The 5,396-nt window shown below is 50.4% G+C and overlaps 1 protein-coding gene across 2 annotated transcripts in view; it reads right to left on the reverse strand.

Annotated features, from left to right (window-relative positions):
- Positions 1 to 150: 150 nt before the first annotated feature.
- Cry2 (cryptochrome 2 (photolyase-like)) overlaps positions 151 to 5,396 on the reverse strand; it is a 30,440-nt gene continuing 25,194 nt past the window's right edge. For both annotated transcript variants that reach the window (NM_009963.4, XM_030247073.1), the window contains one exon: positions 151 to 2,325. The gene's annotated coding sequence lies outside the window, so the exon portion shown is untranslated. The remainder of the gene's footprint in view (positions 2,326 to 5,396) is intronic.

A 5,396-nucleotide genomic window follows, 5' to 3' on the forward strand; every position in this document is an offset into this window, starting at 1 on the left:
TACCACAGTAGTTTACAGTCTCCTCTATCCAAGGGAGAATAAGACTCCTCACTCCAACAAGCCCAACACGGCTTGCCTTAAAGCTTTACTTAGGTTCAGCCTCAGGAGCCCAGGTCCCAGACCTCCCACAAGATAGATTACACAACACAGTTTTACTCAGACAGGATCAGACATTTATAAAACAGGTAAATATTCACAAACAAACTGTGGGAGAAACACAACCTTCCCAGCAATAGGGAACTCTGTAAAGTGCTTCTTGCCTGCAACCATCTCTTCCCCATGCTAGGTCCCAGGAGGAGGACATGGGGCACTGTTCTGTGACAGTCCTCAGGGCCACTCAGGCTAGGCAAAAAGAGGCATGAAGTCACCCCAAGGCTCCAGGCCACTCTATCTCAGCTGTGGGTGTAGACTGCTCCTTGCATTGGAAGGCTGGCCTGGGAATGGGCCAGCTTGTCAAGGAGGTGGGGGGACAGATGATCTTGCCAACTTATACCTTGTGAAGAGAACCATCATCAAAAAAAGCGGAGAAGGCCATTGTCCCCACAGCTGAAGATGTTGCAAACTAAATCCTGGACGCAGAATTAGCCTTTGCTCCTGAGACTGGTTTTTCAGGCCCACTCTACCTTCTCGCCAGCAAGGCGGTTTGGCTCCTTCCTCTTGGCCTGGGCTAAGGAGCAGGGAGGTTACACCCCAGAACTCTAAACATGGACATCACAGGTGCCCTGTTTCTTCACCCGATCAATCATAGGATGCTTCTAGTCAGAATGATGGACACAAACAGTTGGACTAAAGGCAGCTCTCTGCTGAGAAAACCTGAGGCCATCTCAAAAAGAAGCCTGTCAGATGTACTAGACAGCTGGAGAGGCGAGTCTGACCCCAGGCTTCTGGTCTGACATGATAAAGGCCAGGGCCAAGGGCATTAACAACTCTGAGGCTAGGAAAGGTCACAGGGGAGGTAGAAAGGAAAAGGCCCAGAGGCCAGCTTAATGTTACATGTGAGAACAAAAATCCAAACAGCACACACACACACACACACACACACACACACACACACACACACACACGCTCTCTCTCTCTCACACACACACACACTCTCTCACGCACATACACACTCTTTCTCTTTCTCCCCACACATACACTGTGGCTCAAGTGCAGGCCACGGGGTAGAAGGAAGACTTGCTCAGGTGCCCCCAGATCCTTCTTTTCATAACTTCTTTCTCCATAAGACCCAGCAGTGGGCGGGAGAGTTGGCTCCCCTGGAAAGTGAGGCTTGACTTCTCTAGGCCAAACCTTCCACTGCTGCTCTGAGAAGAGGTTGGTGTGCCAGGTGTGATCTCTGACCTTCCACCAACTGCCCCAGGCAGTGCTTCACTCTCAGTCTCTCTGAGTCCCCTGAAGCTCAGTCCTGGACTGACACTGCAGTGTGGGTGCTGATTGGTCCAGGGCCGGCCCTGGAAGCCTGCAGAGCAGACTGTCCCGCTTGCCTGGCTGGGTAGCAGCAGGACTTGCTGGAGCAAGTCGTGTCAGGAGCATGGCCAGAGGAACCAGGGGCCTTCAGCCAAGGGACGAGGATTTCTTCCACCGGCTCAGACCCTGGCCTGTTCACGGCTTCTAGAAGGTGGGAGACTGGGCCTTAGCTGCGGGGGAAGGGACAGAAGCCTGGGAGTCTATTCTCCACTTGGCTTCTAGAAGGTTCTACACAGACAGATTTGCTGTTTGAGGCTGACATAAGCAGCATGGGCACACAGCACACCAGTCAGTTGTCTCAGACATCAGGGAAGCCTGCTAGTAGTATGGAGTTTTACAAGACTGGTACTCCAGCCTGCTCAGGTTCTAGTGTCAGAACATGGGAACTAAGTCAGCAGGACTCTGGCTGCCTCTGAAACTCTATGCTTCAGATGAGAGTCAAAAAATGTGGCCCTCCAGCTCCTTGTCTGAAAGGAGGAGGGAGGAAGAAAAATCAAGGGAGGCAGAGGCCAGAATTTGAGCTAGGGTACTACCACCTCACTGGGACAAGGAAGGGGCTCCCAGGGACAGATTTGGGCTGAAAGTCACTACTGTGGCTTCTAGTCTTGTGTCTGGAGGTCAAGAAGCAGCCCTGGTAAGAAGATACGATCTAGGGACTCCTCCAGCGCAGGCAACATTCAGGATCATGAGAGTGTAAACAGATGCATGCACACACAAATGGCACACCACACCTTCCTCTGCAAACACGCACACACTCGCTCGCTCCGTCTGTTGGTGATTGGCTTCTCTGCAGATTGCACTCTGTGGCCATGGTAGCTCAGGCACCCGGGCTTTGCTCACGGAGCGATGGCTCTCCAGCTGAAAGAGAAAAACATGTGCAAAGGGGGCACTCAGGAGGCTGCTCAGTTGCCCAGGCACCAGTTCCTCTGGCTGCTTCCCTGGGGATTCCCAGACAGAGAGTGGGACAGCCCAACACACATGCTGCTTAGGCCACAGTCCCCAGGGCCAGATGGTTGCTGGGCAACCATGAGGGTAGCTGAATATTGCAGTTCTGAACCCAGGGTAAGTGCTCCCTAAATACCTTCTACTGAGGGATAAGGACAGCTACATGCCATCACTTGACACCTTGAGGAACATTTGTTCAGAAATGACAAGAGCACGGCTATTGCTTCCAGAGATGGAGGGTCAGGGAAAGCAGCTGTGTGAGAAGTCGCCTGGTTCTAGTGATTCCGCAGAGTGAGGCAATGACTGCGTTTAGAACCAGCAGGAAGGTAAACTTCCACACACCAATCACAGAACCCTGGCACAGGGCTATGGGGCCGGGCAGAAAGGGGAATAGGGACACAAGGATTTAGAACATCTTAGATCTGGGGCAGAGAGAGAAGTGGCCTCATCAGAAGAAAGGGTAAGCCTGTGACAACAGGCTGATGGAGTGGCTGCAGGGCAGGCACGATCCCGCGTCCACAACTAATGTCTTTGTTTCTGTGGCTCAGGTCTTGACTCCCAGTACCTCAAGGTGTGACTCTCTTTAGGTAAAACTGAGATGGCTGGGCTGACCTCAAATACAAAATGGATAAAGAACTTTGACCTGGACAGAACCGAGGGAAAAACCTCTGCGAGTGCAGAGACCATCATCTTGGACTCCAGACACTAGAACGGTGCTCTGCTATGGTGGCCCTCACAGACCCTTACAGGCCCAGACAATCTGCTACTCTTCCATTTTCATAAGTGAGAAACTGAACTGACACAAGTGTCCACACAAAGAGGGGAGATAGGAATTCCTGGGCCTTTAGGATTCAAAACCCGTGGGCTTAAAAAAATTAATATTATCTGTATGTTTTACCTGCATGCAAGACCGTGCACCACGTGAGTAACTGGTGTTCTCAGAAACCAGCCAGGATTCCCTGCAACTGGAGTCACAGATGGTTTGGGCTGCCACTGGGTGCTGGGAATCAAACCTTGGGACCTTTGCAGAAGCAGCCAGTATTGTCTGAGCGGCTCCCCAGCCTCTGTTTTGTTTTTAACTAGTAGGGAGTCTTTATATTACTCCCCACCAAGACTTTGCTTTTTTTGTTTGTTTGTTTGTTTGTTTGTTTTTGAGACAGGGTTTCTCTGTGTAGCCCTGGCTGCCCTGGAACTCACTCTGTAGACTAGGCTGGCCTCAAACTCAGAAATCCACCTGCCTCTGCCTCTCAAGTGCTGGGATTAAAGGTGTGCACCACCATTGCAGGGCCAAGACTTTTACGAGATGTAAAAAGGAAGAAAGTCAATATTGTGGCATAGATAGAAACTCAAGCAAAATAAAGTGGAAGGGTTAGAAATGGGAACACGGATGGGATGGGAGGTGGTGACGCACGCCTTTAATCCCAGTACTCAAGAGACAGAGGCAATTGATCTCTGAGCTCAGCGACAGCCTGATATACAGAGTGAGGTCCAGGGCAGCCAGGGCTACACAGAGAAACCCTGTTTTGACACAAAACAAATGCCAGACAGATTTGGAGACAATCTAGCCTTCTAGCACATTCCATCCTACTTCAGGTGTTCTCTTGCACAGTTGAGGGAGCCTGACTCCTGATCTTCCTGTTTCCACCTCTAGGTGCTAGGACTACAGCTGTTCAGAGTCCATGCAATCCTATTAAGGCCTCAGGCTAAAGCTAAAGCCAGCTGCACCAGGAGTGTGATACTCTTTAGAGTTTAGAAGCTGGACAGAACACACAGCAGAAGTGGACACATGGGGGCAGTTCCCAGGACCTTGTTCTTTAAACCAAGTAGCACTTCAGCCATCTTCCCTTGAAAAAGGGTCTAGCCATACCTTTCCCTTAGATGGACATATCTTTTTAAAATTTAAATTCATTTTAACTGACACATAAAATTGTACATAGTGACATATTATGTGATTTTGAAAAAATATTTGTCCCTTCTCTTCTCTTCATAGACCAGACCTCATATAATCCAGGTTGGCCTTGACTTCGATATATAACTAGGGATGTCCTTGAACTCCTGACCCTCCTTCCTTAGTTTCCTAGTGCTGGGATTCCAAGCATGCATCGCTATGCCTAACTTCTCATGTGCTATTCCAACACACGTGCATGTTAAACATATCCCCATCAGTCTCCACCAACATTTATCATTTATGGAAAGCATCAGCCCCCTTTCTTATGGCTCTAAGTCAGAAGCTGAGACTAAGCTGAGCTACACCTGGATGCTCTGCAGACAGGAGCACGGCCCAGAATGCAGCTCTCTGGGAGGGATGGGCCGCCTCCATCTCCACACGGACAGGTTGTCAGCAACACACCTGTCACGTACCAGTTGAACAAGCGTCAGAGGACAATGGGGACTCTGGAAGCCACGGTCTAGGCGGGGAAACCTTAGCACTAACAGCACTAACAGTGAGGGAAGGCGCTCCTTGGCCATGGTCCTCTATTCCTGCAGGGGCTTCTCTTGAAAGACTGCTGTGCAGTGCTAGACAGGGAAATGAAGCACACGTGCTGCCCCGCGGTAAGCTCACTGGGCCAGCGAGAGAGCCAGTGCAGAACGGGATGCCAATGGAGCCCTGTGTCAGCAGATCTGGGGGTTACGGGCACCAGCTGACAGGACTGCTATCTGGGAGCTCACTGTTTTCCCTTTTCAGCTTAGTGAACATTGTAAAAACTAAATGTAGAACATTCAGCTGGCGTGTGTTTGAGGCAAGCACAGAACCTAGAGGTGTTTTTCTGGAGTACTGATTTAAGTTGTAATGACTGCTCATGAGACAGCAGGCTCACAGTGAGGAAGAGCAGAGCTAAGAGACTGACCTCGGGGAATGATTACTCAGACCTCGGCCTCAAGCCCGAGTCACATGACTAAAATGGATAGAGGATGGGCAGAAGGTCTCCCATCCACACAACTCTGCTCTTTGTGGCCCACGAGTCATGTGATCAAAGTCGCTC

The sequence above is a fragment of the Mus musculus genome, chromosome 2 (assembly GCF_000001635.26).
Source record: "Mus musculus strain C57BL/6J chromosome 2, GRCm38.p6 C57BL/6J".
Lineage (NCBI taxonomy): Eukaryota > Metazoa > Chordata > Mammalia > Rodentia > Muridae > Mus > Mus musculus.